The 19,849-nt window shown below is 42.3% G+C and overlaps 1 long non-coding RNA gene across 2 annotated transcripts; it reads left to right on the top strand.

Annotated features, from left to right (window-relative positions):
• The first annotated feature begins 5,374 nt into the window (after positions 1-5,374).
• LOC118288842 lies at positions 5,375-9,978 on the top strand. 2 transcript variants are annotated; one of them, XR_007029883.1, is made up of 4 exons: positions 5,375-5,422; positions 9,088-9,168; positions 9,275-9,350; positions 9,820-9,978. It is a non-coding gene; the product is annotated as an uncharacterized LOC118288842 (long non-coding RNA). The 2 variants fall into 2 exon arrangements; XR_004785930.2 differs by having other exon boundaries at positions 9,275-9,978.
• Positions 9,979-19,849: the final 9,871 nt, after the last annotated feature.

Here is a 19,849-nt window from a genome sequence, read left to right as displayed (position 1 = left end):
TCAATTTACTGAGTTTTAATCTTCATTTTAAACCCTGCCTCTAGTGTTGCCTCTTTGCAAATAAGCGAGACAGCATTTTCCTGGGATTCCTCGGTCATGTTTTTTCATTAATATTTTATTAATATTTTGCTCTTTTTAAAGCCTTGCATCGTATGTTTGATCGTGAGTAAATGTCAATGTGTGTGTGTCTATTGGAGGGCAGGGGGGTATCTTCTTTCTTTTTCTTTTGTGTGTGTGTGTGTGTGTGTGTGTGTGTGTGTGTGTGTGTGTGTGTGTGTGTGTGTGTGTGTGTGTGTTGCATTTCATTGGTTGTGAAGCACTTTGTGTTGCATTTTTTTGGTATGAAAAGTGCTATATAAATAAAGACTGATTGATTGATTGATCTCTCCAAATGTTGTTAACTATAAGGGAAACCCATGCATCCACATACTGTAAACCTCAAAAGAACTTGGGATTACATCACACTGCAGAAAAAGACCAAACGCCCCTGTTGTACTTGTTTGCTTGTCAGTTTTATCCTTCATGAAACACCATGATGTATCGAAGAGAAAAACAAAATGATATACACTTATTATGAGATCATCGTCCAATTACCATGATGTTAATTTGTATTTTTCCCATGAGGGTTTTTGAGTGTCTTCTTTCTGCATCTTCTCTACTGACCACAGTTTAGGGATGAACACTGGAGACTGCACAAAATGATACACTGTCACCGTACCAAATGTGTGTCTGATTTATTTTTTTAGATTGGTTCATTCAGAGGAGAAAAGTGATGCAAACGGTTGAAATAATAGTCATGCTGAAATTATATTTATTATTTTATTTGATTATTTAAGACAAAGCACACCTTTCTGGTTGATCCTTTTTAAAGTCTTCCTCTCGGAGCAAATATTTGTCTGTTATGCCTTTTATGTGCAATTTAAACTTTACGTGCATAGTATGAGAGACACTCTTACATTTGTTCATAAGGATGATACTTCATCCTTCATATATCATGGACTATAAAACAAGGTGGTAATTAGTGACTTTAAACATGTCATCATGTGACTCATCTTCCTGTAAAATGGTACCCTGCCATCACAGCAGCAGTGGGTTTATATCTGAAAATGAACAGTAAGTGGTGATGTTCTCTGAACAGCATAGACAGTGAGACTGTGTTGACTATTTCAGGTGGCTCTGCCTCTGAGTTCAACCTTATGGGGCTCTGCCAAGTGGCAATCTGCCTTGACGTGACCCAAAGGTTTGTAAGCTGCCGTGTTGAAAAATGTTTTCTGTCATTTTAGTTGGTGAATGTTCAAGTTTTCATGTTTGTGATAACTTTGTTTTTAATTAGTAATTTGATTTAGGATTGGTGATGCGAAGACCTTGATACTGTGTCTCCATTCCACGATCACTTCATCACAGATTCTGACTCCAAATAACATCAGCAGTGGAAGATGGCAGCACCCACATCTAAGATGTGCCAAATTTTTGTACAGTCAGAGTAAGTGTCGTCACCATCTACGTCACCTTCACTTTCAGCTTCATCACAATTGTCCAGGAAACATCACCAATTTCACCTTGGTTCATGAACAAGGTCTCAAGTAAAAATTTTGAATATGGAAAATAATATGCATAATATTTTATCTGACCGATACACCGAGTAAATAAACTGCAGGGATGAACAATAGAGTCCTGAGTTTAGTTCAGAGGGTCAGAACCAAACAAACAGGAGGAAACAATAGGAAGACGATGCACGCACACACACACACAAGAATACCCTGAACACACTTCCTTAAACATGTTCATCACTGTTTAACTCCATGCTTTGTGTGTTTATGTTGCATTGTTTGGATATTTTTGGCCCGTCTGCCCCTAGAGAAAAAACATTTTCTTGTGATGTGCGCGCGTGTGATGGCTTGTTTTTGTGCCCTTCTCTTCCCATCATCCACCTCCTGACCACAGCTCCTCTCCCTGCTGTCTTTAACAACAGCACTGATCACTGTTATTTGTCAGTGTAAGCAGTCCACATTTAACCTGTGGCGGAGTTGCAGTCACATTCCTTTGGTGTACAATAAAGCTTGTGTTGTTGGTGTATCACTGGGAGTTTGGCTATTGGGCATATCAGCAAGTTTTGGAGCCCATGGAGAAAAGAATACATCTGAATCATGTGTACAGGCTGGAGAGTGGAGCCAGCAGGAAATGCTGGTTAGCGCGGTGGCAGCGGTTGGATCCAATCCAAACACTGCTGGAGAAAGGCGAGAACAAGGGAAGTTAGTTCTTAACTCAAACTTGTCACAAAGGAACTAAACCTAATGTTTAGCGGCCGCAGATTCCAACACTACCGTGTGACGGGTATAGCAATCTAGCGACGCGTCTCTGTGAGGTCTCCGACTTTATACCGCCAGGAGAGACCAGGACGAGTGCCACCTGTGGCTGTCTCCACAGGTGACGGGATTAGTTGGAGAGGCACACAAACAAACACACAAGCCCTCCAGCAAGCAAAAATCACAGAAAAACACAGTCACAGCAGTGACAACAGCAGCCCCTTCCAGTTCAAGCCTGTTCCAACACTCTTGAGTGTAGGGAAATATACTTTTACATCCAAAGAGAAACCGCCTTTCCAATGCCAATTTTGAAAAGCTTCTTTTCTGTTGTGTAAATAAACACCTCAGCAGAGGTTTGCAACACACACTCACACACACACACACACACACACACACACACACAGACACACACACACACACACACACACACACACACACACAGACATACTCATACAATGACTGCATACAATGAATGTTATATAGAGGACTTTTTTATCTTGGAGCAGGCCTTTTGCATGTGATCACTCTCAGAGCCATGCTTTTGACTGTATAATGAATAATAAGGTCTTGTGATAGTATTGGTAGGATTCATCTGTAACCATGTCTTCGTTTGACCATTCACAACACTGCAACTTCAATTTGGTAGTGAAGAGTTTTTGTTTTAAAGTGAACCCTGTAAAAATGTGAACTTGATTGTTTTAATCCTGGAAGCACTTTAACTACCTTATGTTTGATAAAATGAAGTTAACATTTGTTTGCGTATCTGTCTTATTGATTACTAAGATAGTATTGACCTAGCATGACGTTGGTTCAACTTAAGAGTTGCATGTTTGTGTAACTTGTCTTGCAAGGTTTTTCTATTTCATCATAGAGTAACTGGTAGCTTAGCTCATACAGTTTTCCAAGTAGCTTGCCCATCACTGGTTTTACAGTAGCAATGGATTATAGCAACACTTTGAACTGTCAGGCAGGTTAAGACGAATATTTAAATTATATTGCTCGTAACCTTTTTGTCCTGATCGCAACCAACGAACAAACAAACTGGGGTGAAAACATAAACTCCCTGGCAGAAGTAACTAATAAACCTCTGCCCCATCCTGTCTTGTCTTGTTTTATCTTATGTTCCTGCTAAACAACTAAAGATAAGATTTACAGAAACAAATATACACAAAGCCTCTGGCTTGTCATGCATCTCCCTTATCTATCTTCCACAAGAAGAAGAAGAAGAAGAAAATCAGGTTGTGTCCTGCCCCTGGAGCAAGACTGCTATTCCTAGACTTTAGATTAAAGTAGGGTTTTTTTAAGTGTGTATGTGTGTTTCGATGGGCGATTGCACAGATGAAGATGTATGCCTGTTTCCCCCAGAATTTTCAGATCTCTCACATGCCCCACACTTCACCAGACTAATTGGATATGTGAGAAGATTAAAGTAAGAAGAAAGGAAAATGTCTGGTAAGAGTGGAGTATGCCAGCATTAGCTGCCTTACAGATTCTTTTCAGCCACAGCGATTAATGCAGAAAAGCATATAGCTAACACTTGACATGTCTCAGCTTAACACTTTTGTGTTCTTTTATTTTTATCATTCAGTTGCATTTCCTGTTTTATTTTGTGTGACTTACCTCTCTTGTCGTTTCAGGTCTCCACTTCCTGCCAGTGTGTGTTTCCCGCAAGCCCCGGGATCTTCGCTCCGCATTGAAGGAAAAAAGACATGGTGGCCATTTCCGTTGTACTGCATCTAAAATCAAATGCGGCCGCGGTGCAAGCTGGGTATGCGCTGTCATGTCACGTCCCCGGTTACGGTGGACATGTATGTGTCGACAAACGACATTAAAAAAAATAAAAATTGACACCATGTAAACCCACCGTCAGGAACTGTTTCATAAGAGTCACATGCAGCCTTCAATTAATCTACATATGGAAGTCTGATGATGTTGTGACATCAACTGAACTATAAACATCCAAAATATCAATTATTCATCACAATTAACAAGTTGAGTTTCACTTACAAAACCCAAATGAATCTCACGTCATAAAAGATTTGATTTATTTTGAATCCATCATGAACAGATCATATTTGCTGTACTTCAGTCCACATACAGTAAACATACATGTGACATGCTCATCAGCTCGTCTATTGGACAAACTACTTGTGGCTCTTCACCTTTTTTAAAATGTTATACTATTAAATACAGTTTGGTCGTTGACAGTGACATTATTGAAAATAAAGATATTTATAAATATAAGTGAAATCAAAAAGCTGACGTGGATCAAAGTGGTGAGGCTCCTAAAAGACTCAAATAATCAAAGACAAAATATGAGTGTATCATTGGTTTAAATCAACACATTGCATCTGATATGCTGCATCATAAAAAAATAAAGTCCTGACAGGTCATGTGACTGTTGGGGGAGACGTTGTTGCACTGAAGAGAGGGCTTGCATGATGAACTCAGCTCAGCCCTGACTGCAGCAGAAAGCTGTGGGGAACCATGACACATATCAGCATTAACACTGAAGACATGTCATACAAATATACTGTTCAATATAAACAGGTAAAGAACGTATTTATAAAGACCCAATAATAACTTTATCCAGCACGTTGTAGTTATCTCTCTCTCTCTCTCAGTCTCTCTCACACACACACACACACACTCACTCACTCACTCACTCAGCATCAGTGTGTCAATAAAAATGACAGAGACATAATTAACTCTTCTTGTCTGGTTGTGGTTTGTTGTGGAGAATCCAGTGACTCGTTTTCACTGGTTAATATTGAACACGTATTAACCATGAAATCAACGATTTTAGCGATTTAGTATAAACTTACTTCTCACATGAACTTCGTTGTCAGTCGCTGTTGCCGTCTGCACACATCCGCGGTTTCACATCCGAGGCGAGTCCCGTAGAAGTCGGAGTAAACATCCGTGAAGTCTGCTAGCATCAGATCTAGTGTAGCATCGCGTAGCATTCATGGACGCACAGAGCGAGATCCAGAACGCGGTTTGCTCATCCGCATAACCGAGAGGCATGATGGGAGAGACGCTACTGCGCAGAATCAGTAGGCCCATGTCCAGGAAGTAACGCGGAAGTCAGAAAACTTTTTTGGCACATGCGCTGGGTGAGCAACTTTTGTTGAAATGAATGGCGCGCCATCTTGTCTGGGCAACATCCAGTATCTAGGTTTTATTTAAAATCTATGGTTTCCCATTGCACTGCCCATATGTGTTTCACCTGGTGCAATCATCTCATCCTCCTGTGTTTTTGACTGAGTGCTCTCTCATCCCTTTGCCAGTTCATCTTTGTCCGAGCAGCAGTCTTTTCTTGGGGATTTTTTGACTCTGGATTTTATGCCTTGCCCTTTTGGATTTGTTTGCCTTTTCCTGACTGCCTGCCCGTGTGACGACTTTTTGAATGAAAGGAAATTCTAATTTTACTACATGACTTTACTAAATAACAGATCTGCCTTGTCATTGGTCCAAGAAAAGTAATCCCTGCTCTTACTTTTGTTGTAGTTTAAATGTATTCTGCTCCTCAAATCAGCATGAAACCTCTTACTGACTTCTGACATTTTACACAGGTGAAGCCTGGTTTTGATATTTCATGGTTAATGTAATTATCTGATGTTCATAGACTAATATCGGAACACTTAACTGGTGTTTCCCAACATTGTGGCGGCCCTCCATATTCTAATTTGCCCGGCCACAGTTTCATAACGAAGCAAAACATTTGTACATACTTTGTCACCGTTGCCTCATTGGAGCGCTCTTTGTTTCACTCTTGCCCACTTGCTTGGTCGCGGTCTCACTCTCTCTCTTTTTTTCCATTGGCAGCACTTGGAGAAATCCCGCCCATGTCTGTGTGACTTCAAAACAATCAATAAAGTTTTTACCGTCCTTGCAGGCAGCCATCCCCCTAGTTTCTCAGCAGACAGGGAGACTGCAGTTTTACCAGTCACTCGGGCTCTGGTGATTGAACTGCATGCTCTCGTGCACACAACCCCATCCCCCCACCCCTGTGCGCAGTTACTGCCACAGATTGATCTAATTCTGAGGGAAACACTACTGTATCATACATGTGTTGGGACATTTATTGTTCTTTAAAAAGGGTAGTTGCCATTTTTCTTAAAAAAATTATCATACAGCAGATTCCATATGATGACAATATAACCCCTGGCTGAGCGCCGTTGTGTTGGAGTTTACCCCGGTGGACGAGAGGGTCGCCTCCCTACGCCTACGGGTGGTGGTGGGGGGAAACGCTGACTGTTGCTTGTGCATATGCACCAAACAGCAGCTCAGAGTATTTGGCCTTCTTGGAGACCCTGAATGGAGTCATGCATGGGGCTCCAGTAGGGGACTCCGTTGTTCTGCTGGGAGACTTCTACGCCCAGGTGGGCAATGATGGAGACACCTGGAGAAGCGTGATTGGGAGGAACGGCCTCCCTGATCTAAATGCGAGTGGTCGGATCAGGAAGGGGAAACGGGGAACTATCCAAGCTGTGTACAGTTAGGATGGGACACTGTTGACCTCAACTGAGGAGGTAATCGGGGAGTGGAAGGAGCATTTTGAGGAACTCTGACTAACACGCCCTCTATAGTAAAGGCAGAGCTGGTGGCTGATGGAGGATCATCATCAATTTTCCTGGCTGAGGTCACTGTGGTAGTCAAACAACTTCACAGTGGCAAAGCCCCGGGGGTTGATGAGATCCACCCAGAAATGCTGAAAGCTTTGGGTGTGGAGGGGCTATCTCGGCTGACACGTCTCTTCATCTGGGGTCTGGGACAATGCCCAAGAAGTGTCAGACCGGGGTAGTGGTTCCCCTGTTCAAAAAGGGGGACCAAAGAGTGTCTGCCAATTACAGGGGTTTCACACTTCTCAGCCTCCCGGGTACAGGCTACTCCAAGCTGCTGGAAAGGAGGGTTTGGCCTATAGTCGAACCTCAGATTGAAGAGGAATATTGTGGATTCCGTCCTGGACGTGGAAGAACGGACCAGCTCTTTACTCTCGCAAGGATCCTTGAGGGGGCCTGGGAGTATGCCCATCCAGTCTACATGTGTTTTGTGGATCTGGAGAAAGCGTATGACCGGGTCCCCTGGAAGATACTGTGGGGGTTGCTGCGGGAGTATGGGGTGAGGGGGTCACTTCTTAGGGCCATCCAATCTCTGTACACTCAAAGCGAGAGCTGTGTCCGTGTTCTCGGCAGATAGTCAGATTTGTTTACGGTGGGGTTTGGCCTCTGCCAGAGCTGTGCTTTGTCACCAATCCTATTTGTGATATTCATGGACAGGATATCGAGGCATAGTCATGGTGGGGAGATGTTGCAGCACGGTGGGCTCAGGATCTCATCACTGCTTTTCGCAGATGATGTGGTCCTGATGGCACCATTGTTCTGTGACCTTCAGCACTCACTGGATCAGTTTGCAGCCGAGTGTGGAGCGGCTGGGATGAGGATCAGCACTTCTAAATTTGAGGCCATGGCTCTCAGCAGGAAACCGGTGGATAGTTTACTCCGGGTAGGGAATGAGCCCTTACCCCAAGTGAAGGAGTTCAAGTACCTCGGGGTCTTGTTTGAAGGGTGAGGACAATGGAACATGAGATTGGCTGGAGAATCGGAGCAGCCGGGGCGGTAGTAGAGGGTTAGTATTCGTATATTATTATATTATTTCATTATACTTACTTACTTACAGTCCTTATTTGCCTTTTGAGACAATGTGCCACTGCCAATTATTGCATTACATGTAAATACTTTGGAAAGACAACAACATTTTGGTTTGGTTGTTGCATGTCGCAGTTCACAAAATGCTGGGAAAACATAAAAAAAAGGCATGTCAGCAACAGAGAGGGCCACCGAAAGTTATAAGCAGCATCTTTTTTATATGAGTTGAAGAAGATTAATGTTTGCTTTTTTGTTTATTAATGGCAGGATTGCACAGGAACTACTGAATAGATTCCAATGAAACTTGGTGGAAGGATGGGACATGGGCCAAAAGTGAATTCTTAAAATGTTGACATCGATATGGACGAAGGGGCAGATTCAGGAGAAAAGCAATTTCGCAGAGAATAATACCTTGATTTTGATGAAAAAAATCTTGCATATTAAGGAGACTGATATCTGTGACTATGTGTGCAATTTGATGTGGCTTGATTGAATTTAAGGGGAATGCCTTTGTGGGGGTATGCGCTCCACTGTGTCATTCTAGTATGTTCTGTTTCAGTGTGTGTGTATTGGAACCTGTTGGTGCAAGTAGGAGGAATGAGCTGTCTCTGGTATCTCCACTGGCCTTGCTCCAAATCACGGTGTGAATCATGCCAGTGTGATCCATATCTGTCCATCACTCCCTCCTACTGAGTTACAGATGCACCACTGGAGTTAGCAAAGGGATTTTGATGTGATTGTGGGAGAATTCTACAGGCCTAAGCCATGTTAAGCACATTAAGAAGTTTAGTTAATTACAGCTCCTGTCTTCACCAGTTTATCTAAATAGCCTCAGTGTCACCCAAAACTCAGTTTACAAGACAACAGGTGTTAAAAGGTGAAGCATAATGTCAAACAGAGTCATAAAGCTGTATACTCAGTGTAGATGTGTAAAGTGATCAAAGTTTCCATTAGTAGCTACTTTGCATTTCACACCTTCCCACAGACAGGAATCTCACACAGGCAAATAGCCTGTGTTTGAAAGATGAGAAGAACTGCATTTTCATTCCAGGAAAAGACTCCATGAGCCAAGTAGAAAAGCAGAAAAAGCTCAGTGTATGTGTGAATATGTTTATCTTTTTCTCCCACAGCTGTATCCATTTTCCAGTCCATGTTATGTCAGTGTTCCATTACACCAGACGTTTCTCCTGGAATTGTTCCACTTCAACTCAGTTTGTACCTTCATCCCCTGTCACACCAGACAAAAATACCCCACCAACATCTGTTTTTTTCTTCAGTGTGAACAGCAGGCTAATTTTTGCTTCTTTTTCTTTTCAGTACTGTGATGTGCGTTACCACTGTTCATGATGTTGGATTTGACAGAACGGAAAGAAGAAAAAACTGTTTGTTATAGGTGACTTTCGGAGACACATTTCAGACTAAAGTCAATTGGGGAAAGCTTGTTCCACTGGGAAATTGTGTCCCCAATTTAGAAAAGGTTGATTTTTGAGTTGTTAGTTAAGTTAAAAACACAACTCCCAAGTGTCACAAAGCTGCACTGGCACAACAATTAATCAATTTGAAAGTTGCTTGTTGTTGTTAAAGGAACATCCCCAAATAGCAAAGACCAAGCACATAAAAAAGAGGAAAAAGAAACAAGGTATTGCTGGAAGCAATACTTTGGAAAGGGGGGCGTTGAGGTGAACTTGGGTGGTGTTTGTTTTAAGGCAAGTTTACACAAAAGATTCAGAACAATACAAGGTTACACTTTAAACTACTTGCAAAAAAAAGTGGTTTGCACCATTAAAACATGCCAGTTTACTCCACTGCAACTGGACGAGACAGTGTATCGTAACCATTCTTCTCTTCTGTGCTTCTGTCAGCTTCGTGTGGCGCAGCTCCATGCTGCCTTCACAGGAACGGGACATTCCATTTCTACGCTGATGATACCCAGCTGTATTTATCTATAAAGCCAGATGAAACTAATCAGGTAGACAAACTTCAGGATTGTCTTAAAGACATAAAGGCCTGGATGACTTATAATTTTTTACTTCTAAATTCAGAAAAAACTGAGGTCATTATACTCGGCCCTAAACACCTCAGAGAAACATTATCTGATCATATAGTTACTTTGGATGGCATTACCTTGGCCTCCAGCTCTACTGTGAGAAACCTTGGAGTTACCTTTGACCAGGACATGTCCTTTGACTCACAGATAAAACAAGTCTCTAGGACAGCCTTCTTTCACCTGCGCAATATCAAGAACATTAGAAACATCCTATCTCAAAAGGATGCTGAAAAACTAGTCCATGCATTTGTTACTTCTAGACTGGACTACTGTAATTCATTACTGCTAGGATGCCCCAATAAGTCTGTGAAAAGCCTCCAGCTAATCCAAAATGCCGCAGCACGAGTTCTGACAGGAACTAGAAAAAGAGATCATATTTCTCAAGTGTTAGAATCTCTGCATTGGCTTCCTGTAAAATTCAGAATAGAATTCAAAATACTGCTCTTAACCTACAAAGCCCTTAATAATCAAGCTCCATCATATCTTACAGAGCTCAGAGCTCTAGTTTCATATTATCCCAATTGATCGCTTCGCTCTTTAAATGCAGGATTACTTGTGGTTCCCAGAGTTTGTAAAAGTAGAATGGGAGGCAGAGCCTTCAGCCACCAGGCTCCTCTCCTCTGGAACCAGCTCCCAGTTTGTGTCAGGGATGCAGATACCCTGTCTACATTTAAAGTTAAACTTAAAACCTTCCTTTTTGATAAAGCTTATAGTTAGAACTGCTCAGGTGTTTAATAAACCATTTCTTTATTATGCTGTTATAGGCCTAGACTGCTGGGGGAACTTATATCATGAGCATCTTTGTCCCTCTCCCGTTCTCTCCTTCTCCCTCTTTCTCTCTCTTTATATCTCTCTCCTTCTCCCACTTTTTTCAATCTCTCTCTCTCTCTCTCTCTCTCTGCCCCCATGTATCTACATTACATGTCACTAACTCTGTTTTCTCTCTCCCCTAGTAGATCTGACCCCAGAGCTGCAGGATCCAAACCCATCATTATTATTATTACTATCATTATTATTAATAACATCATTGTATTTATAAGTATCAGTTTTCACTAATTATAAGTATCAGTCTGGTAGAAATTAAAGCAACTGTTATACTACCCCCCCATCCCCCGATATGTTTACAGTACATGTCACTAACCCTGTTTGTGTTTTCTATCTCTCCTAGTGTATCTCTGACCCCAGAGCTGCAGGACCCAAACCCGTCATTATTATTGTTATTATTAATATTAATATTAATATCATCACTAATAATAACAACAACATAATTGTATTTTTTAATTATAAGTATCAGTCTGGTAGAGATTACAGCGGCGGTTGTACAACTGTCCTCTCTCTCTCTTCTCTCCTACTGTCTCTCCTCCCACCCTCTTTTCCTCCCACCTCTCCTCTCTTCCTCATTTCTCTCCTCACCCCAACCGGTCGAGACAGATGACCGCCCACAACTGAGTCTGGTTCTGTCAGAGATTTCTTCCTGTTTAAAGGGAGTTTTTTCTCTCCACCGTCGCCTAGTGCTTTGCTCATTGTGGGATTTGTTGGGTTTTCCCTGTAATATTGTAATATTGACCTCACTATGTAAAGTGCCTTGAGACAATGTATGTTGTGATATGGCGCTATACAAATAAAATTGAATTGAATTGAATTGACATCAGAGTTTCATTTAAATGAACTTCGTACTTCAGCGTTATAAAGCCGTCTTGTCATGAACTTTAAAGTCTTCATTAAATAGTTGTCATGTGAAGTCCACTGCTCTCTGTCAGCTAACTTCATTCCTTCTTCATTATCTCTTCTTGCTGGGGGCGCTTGTTTATGTCACCTCAATGGGGACTAAATACAAGTTCCCCTGCATTTCTCTATTATTCAGTAGTGTAATTCATATAATAATCATACTGGTTTAAATCATCAATTTGACAGTCCTTCCAATCGATTGCGAGCGTTCACCCGGGTGTGACATTCACATCAATGCTGATCGGAGGTGAAGCCGATTATTACCACTGAATGCCGATTAAAAGTTTTCAAACTGGAGAAAATGCTGGGTGTTGACGGATTTAAACTTTTTTTTTGGCCAGTGTGAAAGGGGCTTAATAGGCCTAATAACTACAATTATAATCATCATAACAATAATAATACTAATAATAGGGCCTTATCATTAATATTCAGGGCAATTAGCCTATCTTATTTGATGGGGGGGGGGGGGGGGTAATGGATAGGGGGGTTGCTGGCCCAAAAAAGGTCAAACAAATGATCTTGTAGATGGTATAAGTAACCACTGCTTTTTTCTCAACCGAAAAGGGGCTAGGTAGGACGTTAGGGTAAGGTTTAAATGTAATATTCACTCAACAAAACAAATAAAGGATAAACAAGAAATGAATTTTTAAGCCTCTAGTTAGAAAAAATAACTAAATTCAAGGTTGATCTTAAAATCGTTCCTATATCTTTTCATTCTTGAATCAAATCCTTAATTTTCTTTATTATTAATAAGCATTAAAAGAACAAATTATAAATAATAACATAAATGTATGTAATATTAACAACACTCACAAACACTCCCTAGAATTTAGAGGCAGATGGAGTTAAAATCAATTATTGAAATCATTAGAACTATGTGAAAAGTCACTTTATAAAAAACACATTCAATTTAACATCAGATACCACAAAGCTTAAAATGTAGAGATTAGTGGAGTTATCCTGACGGTTGAAACTCTGAAAGTCAAATAACATTATGCAATTATGCAATTTTGTCATTACATTTAGTTCAGTATGAAATAAAAGACATACAATCCAGATATTAGTCAGGTTAACTTTAATACTACAGTGCTAATGTCAAAAGAAATGGCTGATGATAAATCAACACTTAACATGTACACAACTTAAATGCTGTTAACTAAGCAGGAAATGACTGGATCAACAAGATACCATGAAAATCCTACACATTACTTTCACTCAGGGGGCAGCCCTAAAAATGTACCTTTCCAGACATATAATCCATAACACTGCTGGATTCATTTGTGTCATCTGTGTGTGATGACTTTTTATCATTCACAGCAGGTGTCCTTCATGATGATGTTGGCTATAGTCAGACATAGCATTTATAAAGAAATGACTGTGATCTTAAAAGGCAGAACCCGATGTACGTCTCTCCTTTGAGCGTGATTTACTTTGCAGTAATCTGGGAATGTTTGACTCAGACTTGTGCTGAGTTGAAAGGGACACAACAATGTTATAGGTCTGACCTGACAAGATTATTATGTCCATGGTAAATTGCCACTATAAGTCTTATTTTCTGAAATGGGTTTTTGACTGTTCCAGGGTTAAGTTTACCACTCCAGCTGTAATAAAGAAGAGGTGGGTCCTCATATTAACTTGTTGTGGCATATGGACCATGAGGAGTGAGACAGACCTGTGCAGGAAAAACTAAAATTTTTGTTTCATTTTTGTTCAGTATCACAAGATCTAAACCTCTAAATGAGAAGCGGAACACCCTGCAGTGTGGCTAATTTCCTATTCAGGCCATCATACCAATTAAAACAGAAAACATTGCTGTTACCAGGAAGTAAGTCAGACAAATCATAATCATTCTGTGATGCTATGAATTATTACCGAACAATCTTGATGGCAGAAATTATTAGCAGGCCCTTTGCTTTGTGTCTGTGCAAGGTTAAGTGTCATTGTTCAGCTGTGTGGTGCTTTATAGTTTTACTGTCACTGTTCAGACAGTCAGAGATCAGCAGATGAACACAGTAGAGCTGTGAGCAGCTAAAGAGTGTTGGTTGAGACCAAAAAAAAGAAAGAGAATTCATCAGGTGCACACAGTCAACTAAAGACAAATGTTAATATTGAGCAGTGACTGCTAGATATGGAAACATATATACACATACATTATTTACTTATGTAGGGGTAGCTGTGTCTCAGGAGATTGAAACTAATCAGACAGTCTGTGGTTTGATTCCCATTTTGTCCTCTTAGTGTCCCTGTGCAAGTCACTGAACCCAAATTGTCCATGATGGCTGCATGAGAATGAGATGCACGACTTATAGACAAGGCACTAGATATACGAGCGGTGTGTGTGTGTTTGTGGTTGTGAATTGGTGAATGTCAACTATACTAAAAGAGCTTTGAGTGGTTGATAAGACTAGAAAATCATGATATAAGTACAGTCCAGTCCATTTACTTAGCTTACACTGCTTTTGTCCAAAGTCATGTACAAATGAGGAACAATAAAACAGAGAAGGGCACCAACCACAGATCCCTGTGGTACCCCAGTCGAAAGACAAGTGGTCGGATGACTTTGTAGACAAGATGCTGTTTGCTACATTAACTTATATGTCAATACTTGTTTCAGCTGCTTACATGTATTTTAAAAACCCTATTTATTGCATTTCTCTCATAAGCCTAATATAACCTAGCCGTCTATGCTGAGACTCAACAGTTGTTATCCAAAAATGACAGTGCCATGCTTTTCTATTCCTCACTCATTTTAAAAGATTTATATCTTAGAATAGTAGAAAGCAACAGGCTTGGGACTGAGTGCCACAGACAGAGCAGGGAAGTCAGAAAGTATTGACAGATGAGTTGGTTTGGGGCATTTCTATGGCATAACAGCAGATTGTTAATTTGATATACAACCTCAACATTTGTCATCAGCGTGATTAATATATTAGATGTAAGTTGGTTTCCACTGGGGCTCGCAGTAGTAAGGTGGAGATATTTTGAGTCCTGATATGAAACATTCAGATAGAATATTGAAGGGATTCTTTGTCCACCCACGTATTTTTACTGAGAAAATGTTTGATTGTTGTTATTCAGTGCAGACGTGGGCAGGAACAGAGTATCCAGAGTGTCCTACATCTCATACAGTACACACACGCACTCACACACATACACACTAAAGTGCCACATTGTTTTTCACATGGTGTATCATGATACTGAACTTCATGCTCTCTCCTCCAAGCCTCTGCAGCCTGACTCACTGTTTGACTTTCACGCTTGCAATCTTCTCACTCCGTTTCAGTAATCTGAAGAAAATGAGTCTTGCTGAGTCAGATGAGAATTTTTCTATACAACAATATTGTTTCAACATAATTAAACAAAAAATGCAAAACTTTCATTTTTGTCTTTGGCCACTTGTCTTGTGACAGATTTACAGCCTTTTGGTACACCAATATGGTAACTGCTGCTGAAAAACAGTCTAATCAGAAAAAAATTCTGCAGTGATCTACAACAAATGTGTCAGGCCTTCACATATACAGACGGTCTTCATGGAACAACGTGACTGTGGCAGAGGCTCATTAGAACAACATCATACACATGTACTGTGTATGGTTTTAATGTTTCATGTTGTTGGAAGGTAGGAAGTCAGTTAATTAATATGTTTTGGAAAGAGGTGAGAAAAATAATGCTAAGAGAGTATAAAAAATCTGTAGCTATGCTTTGATCATCCCACATCTACAATTTTGTTTTAATGTTTAATGTCCTGTTCTAACTGTATAAAGCCAGACTTTTCATCATCTTCAGTTTTTTTTTCCTTCAAGCAAACAGATTAAATCCAGAGCTCATTAATTTGTGTAGCTGCAGCTTTAATTATCTGTATTTGGTCAAGAACCTGAGGCTATAATGTACTGTATGCCCTTAAACAGGGGACATCAGTAGCATTCCTTGAGGCCCAGACTCAGTCACATGTCGACAAATTAGAAGTAGGCCAAGAACTCGATAATGGCCCACAGTGTTAAAACCCTGAAGGGTACTCGCTTTTTACTGTAATTGTTCCAGCACTAATAGTTTATAAGTATGTGTAGCAATCTGCAGGCAGCATATGACCCATTTACACAGTGAGATTTCAGCAGTTTGTTTTTCTCTGTCTCTGTAACATCACATTAAGTAGAAATGAGCTGATACCCTCATTTGAGCCCTCTTTGATGGGGGTGGGGCTCCCGCTGTTTTCCCCTGCCGGCTCTCTCACAGTGGGGGCGTGTGGTTGTCCCGGTGTTGTTGCGGTGGGTTTTGGCCCCCGTACGGGGTCTTGGGCGGCCTCGGGTTCGCGGGGCTTGGGGGCCGCTGGCTCTGTCTGCGCTCGGGGGGGGGGGGGGGGGGGGGGGGGGGGGGGCTCTGGCTGGGCTGGGGGGGCTGTCAACCCTGGTTCCTCTGCGGTCTCGCTCTCGGGCGGCGGGGGGGCCTTCTGGCACAGCTCTCTGCTGTTCTCCCTTGGGGTGGGCCATGGGTGTCCCCGGGGCATGTGGTACAAAGTGTTGTAGAGGAGGAAGCGAGGCTCGCTGGAGCCGTTTTTCCATCTGTCACCAGTCTCTGTCATCTCTACTGTTGCATCAAAGTGGTTGAAGAATATTTTAGTCTATATTTTTTAATAATGTTTCCTTCGACAGTGACGGTGTTGCAGGACAAGGCATTTCTTTGAGTAACTTACACTTTGACTTCTAAAGGAGTCTCTTATGTCCACTTTTCTTTTTTTTAGACATCCTGGCTTTGCTGCTGTGCCTAATTACCAAACACACGGCACGTGCGTCACGCACGCACGCACATACGCACATGGACACGGATTCAAACGTTAATGTAAATTAAACCTCTGATATTACAATCCTTCTAGCTGGCGTGACCCAGGCAGAACAAACGGCCAACTTACCGTGGCAGATTAATCCTCCGGTGTGCAAGCAAGATGGAGTGACAGCGGGGACGGCCAATCACACAAGAAACAGCAGAGCCAATCGAGGAGCTTGTGGGCGGTCTAAACCAAGGGAAACAGGCTTCACCTTGAGCGGCCGTTTTCCGCTTGGTCCTAGTGCTTGACGGGTCTCTGTTTACTATAGCGTAACATTGTTTTTGGACGGTAAAAACTGCAGGGGACCAAAACCGGATGATGTTTCCGACTGATGCACCCTACAGACTCTACTGCCGCCTGGTGAATAGCAGTGCGTAGGTTGCTCCAAGTGGAGCTGAGGTCGGGATCAGCTGATGTTTCAGGGAGCTTGGACAGCTGTAAGGCGATCTGTTCCCTGAGCTGGTTGACTAAGTGTGGGGACTTCAATGCATCACAGTTGAGTTTCCTGCAGGGTGGTGTTTTCCTCAGTGGAGGACGGAGTTCCAGGGTGAGTTTGGCTTTGATCAGGCGGTGATCAGTCCAACAGTCAGCTCCACGCATTGGCTCTGGTGACTCGCACCTCCTTCCTGTCAGCTTGGCGGACAATGATGTAATCAAGGAGGTGCCAATGTTTAGAGCGGGGGTGTTGCCAGGAGGTCTTGAATTTGTTCTTCAGTTGGAACAAGGTGTTGGTGATGACCAGCCGATATTCAGAGCAGAGAGTGAGGAGGCGAAGACCATTTTCGTTGAGCTTACCAACACCATGCGGCCCAAGCACATCCTTCCATATCACACCGTCAGAGCCCACTCTCGCATTGAAATCCCCAAGGAGAATGAGCTTGTCGTAGGAGGGTGTTTTATTTATGGCGTTGTGCAGGGAGGCATAGAAATGTTCCTTGCATTCAGGGTCAGCATCTAATGTTGGGGCATATGCACTAATGAGGGTGGCATGGCGGTTGTTGGTGAGGGGAATCCGCCAGGTCATCAGTCTTTCACTGATGCCAACTGGGGATTCTGGGATCCTCTGAAGTAGGCTTGATCGCACGGCAAAACCTACACCATGGAGACGGAGGGAGCCTTCTGGGAGCCCTCTCCAGAAGAAGGTGTAACCTTCTTCTACCTCGGTTATGGAATCCTCTCCATGGAAGCAGGTTTCGCTAAGAGCTGCAACATCGATGTTATATCTTTGTAGTATATGTATTTGGAGCAGGCCTGCGCAAGAGAGTAGATTATAGTGAGGGCAGTGGCGAGCAGTCTCTGCCCTCACTGTCTTGGCTCCCCCCTACATTCTCCAGTGGCATGCAGAGCACGACAACCTTCAGTAGAGGGGAGTTGCAGAAGGCTGCCAGAGCACCAGTCTGTTGGTGACTGCCTAATGCGGGTGATCTCCACTAGGTTGTTTATTTTTGGAGTATCCTACTCCTAGATAGGTTGCCTACCATGGCTATGAGCCCCATCTGCCCATGCTATTTACCCATAGGCTGGGGCAGTGGTTGAGAGGCGCCAGGGCATGTCCATACACCGATGGCCCTGCACGCCTTCACTCTGGGGCCCACTGCTGCTCCGAGATCTCCTACGGAGGAGGCACTGTAGGAGTCTTGGTGGTGGAGAGGCTATGTACCGGCAGGAGGAGACTTACACACTCTGCTCCTCTTTTCACCCCAGGCAAAGGCTAGCCGGTGGCCGTAGCTGAAAGCAGAAAGTAGCAAGCAGAGGCGACATGCAACATGCACTAGCTGCAAGCACTACTACCCCAGTACTACTGCACTGACTCTTCACACACACCCTGTGTACAAAAAACACACACACACCCCAGTACTACTGCATTGACGCTTCACACACACCCTGTGTACAAAACACACACACACACACACATACACACACATGTACACACACATAGACACACACATGTACACTCAACCACACATAGACACACACACATACACACAGACACACTCATAGACACACACACAAACAAATTTAAGTTGTCCATGGTTATCAACAGGTAGAATTACTCTTTATGCTTTTTATTTATGCTCTTTATTTATTTAAATCTATTGTTATTATTCTAGTTCTCATGGCTGTGCGGTATTGTTTATTTATTTTGCCCGACTGTTCGTCCTTTTCATTTTCCGCTCAGTTGTTTTAGTTTAGTTATATCAACTGTTTATTACTGTTTGTTTGGCTATCTGTCTCTTTGTCTTTGTTTGTTTCTCCACCCCAAGTCCCCCTCCCCGTTCTCTTGTAGGTTTCGTTGCTTTGTGCAATTGTTGTTCTCCTCTGTTGTTTTCTGTTGTCCCCACCCCCCATCCCCGTTCTCTTGCAGGTTTCGTTGCTTTGTGCAATTGTTGTTCTCCTCTGTTGTTTTCTGTTGTCCCCACCCCCATCCCCGTTCTCTTGCAGGTATGGTCCCTTCTCTGTGGTGTCTGTTTGTGCCCCAATCCCCATTTCTGTCCCTCTGTCCGGCCCGGTGACAAATCATAACATAACTAAATAAATAATAAAACAGAAAAGGGAGTATATTAAAACTCTCTTGTTAAAGTAGAATCTGTTTGGCACAACAAGGTATTCAGCTCCTCATACTGTAACAGGCTGCGGGGAAGGACAGGTTAAAAAAAAGAAGAAGAAAAAAAAAAGAAATGAGTTGATACACAAAAAAATAACAGACTCCTTGAAAATGTCTTAATTTACATAAGCTCTTTGCTGATGTAAGGTATGTGTGCAGAAACGATGAGGCTGATAAACACAGTAGTAAGTCGACCAGAGGGATGTGTGGAGTTGAGCTTAGCCATCATGGAGCGTCTCTTCAGACACACACAGACACACACACACACACACACACACACACGTGGGCAGGTGTGGCTGAGGAGGTAGAGATGTCATCCATAAACTGGAATGTCAGTTGTTCGAATGCCACTTCCCCCAGTCAGCGTGGGCAAGACACCTAATCCCAAAAAGCTCCAGCAGTATATGACTGTGACAGAAAAAGCACAGTTAAATAGCAGCGCTGTATGATATAGCATGTGAATGGGTGAATGAGACGTGTACTGTAAAGTCCATTTACCACACACACACACAAGACAAGGCAGATTATATACATCATTTTTGTTCATTTCAATACATTTGCATACTTAATTCAATGATGAAAAAAAAAATATATCCTTCAAACAAGTACTGTCTGTGTGTCTGTGTACCCAAGCCCCAAATCCATCTTACTCCTCTGAGCATTGGAGGTTAATTGTATCCAAAAACTATT

This window comes from Scophthalmus maximus, chromosome 17 (assembly GCF_022379125.1).
Source record: "Scophthalmus maximus strain ysfricsl-2021 chromosome 17, ASM2237912v1, whole genome shotgun sequence".
Taxonomy (NCBI): domain Eukaryota; kingdom Metazoa; phylum Chordata; class Actinopteri; order Pleuronectiformes; family Scophthalmidae; genus Scophthalmus; species Scophthalmus maximus.
This window is presented reverse-complemented; position numbering and strand designations above follow the sequence as displayed.